This window comes from Amia ocellicauda, unplaced genomic scaffold, assembly GCF_036373705.1.
Source record: "Amia ocellicauda isolate fAmiCal2 unplaced genomic scaffold, fAmiCal2.hap1 HAP1_SCAFFOLD_143, whole genome shotgun sequence".
Classification (NCBI taxonomy): Eukaryota; Metazoa; Chordata; class Actinopteri; order Amiiformes; family Amiidae; genus Amia; species Amia ocellicauda.
Window position 1 is genome coordinate 72501 of NW_027102706.1, and position 2500 is coordinate 75000.

General features: G+C 51.8%; 1 pseudogene; it reads right to left on the reverse strand.

Annotated features, from left to right (window-relative positions):
• Positions 1-2500, reverse strand: part of LOC136722687 (uncharacterized) — an 8170-nt pseudogene that overhangs the window by 2548 nt on the left and 3122 nt on the right.

Here is a 2500-nt window from a genome sequence, read left to right on the forward strand (position 1 = left end):
GAGGCAGGAAGGCGCAACCAGAGCTTTATGGCTTTCCGAACTTCGGAGTCCAGGGCGTTCAAGGTGTTTTGTTTGCATTGTGCGTGATCGGCCAGGTACATGAGCCGAGGTACTGCATGTTGATTGAGGATGGCCACTTTCTGGCTGGGCTTCAGTGGCGCCTCATCTATCCTCGTGATCCATGTCCGCAACTGATCCGTCAGGTCAGGCTTCGAGATACCTATCCAGGGGTTCACCTTCACGCCCAGGTATCTCTCAGACTCATCAGGGTTGATCATGTGGAGACCGGCCCCTCCGATCTCCCATGGTACACAGTTGTTAATTGTGTACGAGTCGTGTGTAGGTGTAACTAGGAAGCCATGACACTTTCGAGCCTGTGCCCTAAGGCCCGTCAGTTTGCAGAAGGACTCGAGGATAGAGATGTTATGCAGCATGCCCTTCCAGCCGTCGCTCAGTAACACTAGGTCGTCAGCAAATGCAAGGGTGGTCACACGGCCTCCTTCCGACAGAAATCCTTGTCCGTGCGTTTCCAAGCTGGTGATGAGGGGGTCCATTGCCAGGTTGAATAGCAGGGGAGACATGGGGTCACCTTGTTTGACTCCCGTACATATGCGGATGTCGGGAGTCTTTTTGCCGTCCACCTCGATTGAAGTGACGCAATTTCTGTAGGATTCCTGGATCAATCCTACCACATGGCTGTCTACCCCCATTTGCTGCAGCACATCGATGATGTGCTTATGGGAAACGGAGTCAAAAGCTTTCGCGATGTCGATAAATACTACTGCGAGGTCCTTCTGCTGTCTCTTAGCTTGCTCTATGATGTTCCCCAACACCATGATGTTCTCAGAGCAGCCTGGAGCAGAGATGAATCCGCGCTGTCTCGGGTTCAGAGGACACGCTGTGGCCAGCCGCATCGTCATTACTCTCGAGAACAACCTCAGCACCATTGAACCGATTGTAATTGGCCTCCAGTTGCCAATATCCTTCTGTTGTTCCGGGTCCATGGTCTTTGGAAGTAGTATCGACCTGCATCGCTTTACGATGTTAGGTATGACTCCTGTAGTCAGCCATGTGTTAAACAAGGCTGCCATCGCCTCACCCTCTGGATCCCCCTCATCGATGGCATTGCGGGAAATGCCATCTGGCCCCGCGGCCGACGTTCTTTTTACGGCCTTCAGGTTTTCGATTACCTCTTCCCCAGTGATAAGAGTTTCAAATATCTCGTTGTCGGCTCTCATTAGGGAGTGGAAACCTCCGAGTCCCACGTAGGGAGTTTCAGCTTCCCACTTCTGTTTGTACGCATCGTGTACTTCAGAGAGTGGTACTGGGCACGAGACTGTATCTGTGCCATCCAGGATGATCGAGGCGAGGCGTTGTTTGCTTCTCGAGAAGAGGCTCTGGTATCTCAAGTAAGTGCCTCTTTTTATTGCCCGTCTTTTCATCCAGGATCTGAAAGGATGTTTCATAGGTTTCTCTTCTCCCTTTCCTTGTCTGGAACGAGACATTTTCTTCTTATCCTTGAAAGGAAGAAGCGTCCATCGAGTTTTTGTTTCAGCAAGGGCGTTAACCTTTGCATCGCCGTCCAGCCAGGCCCTGATGACCTCCAGGCAGGGATACCTGGAGACATCCGTGTCCCGAACCAACCTAGAAGCCAGTATCCGCAACTGCGCTCCTAGCCCTGATCTCGCCTCGGGTGCAGCGGTTTGCGCCTCCAGGAACTTTGCTAGATTTGTGTTCCTTTCGGGGGGGGCACCTGTTTGTGACAAAGCCGACCTTTTCCTAGGTGCCCTCCTTTTATCGCTAACCTGCTTGTTGGTTTTCGTACCGAGCTCAGCGGCGATGAGCTGGTTGATGTTTTTACGCCCTTTGAATGAGACCTCCAGCTCAGCAAGTCTATTCGATTCCTCCTCTGTCCAAAGCTTCACCGGCCTTCCTTTTTGTGAGCCGCCCTTAGTGCTTTCCGCGATTCTTTCTTTGTTGCGTACAGCTGGGTGTGCGTGGCGTTTGTGTTGCGAAAGACCAGACTTTGTCTCAAAGTGAAGGTGGCACTCCTCGCACTCCCAGGCCTTTTCTGAGACCTGGGTTTCCCTCATGCCCCTGCACTTGGGCACATGACAAGAAATTGAGTGGTGGTTTATGCTGGTCTTATCGCATTTTGCACATTTGAAGAGTAGTTTCACACTACGGTGCCTTTTCGCATAGTGTTCTACCGCCTTTCCTACTCTTCCCAGATGTTCCCTGCAAGCACTGCAACTTATACTCAAATCGGGAAGCGAGATGACAATCGGCTCTCCCTCTTCGATGTTACTGCTCGGTAGCGCGGGTTCCGCTATCGAGTGTTCGAGGGCGAAAAGCTCATCTTCATCAGCTTCAGACTCGGAGAAATCATCAGACTCGAAGAGCTCTGAGATCTCAGCCCAGTCCGTTAAGGTACCGTCAATTCCATCTCCTCCCCATCCCTGGTCTTTGAATCGAGCACCAAGGATGACAATGGGCTTCG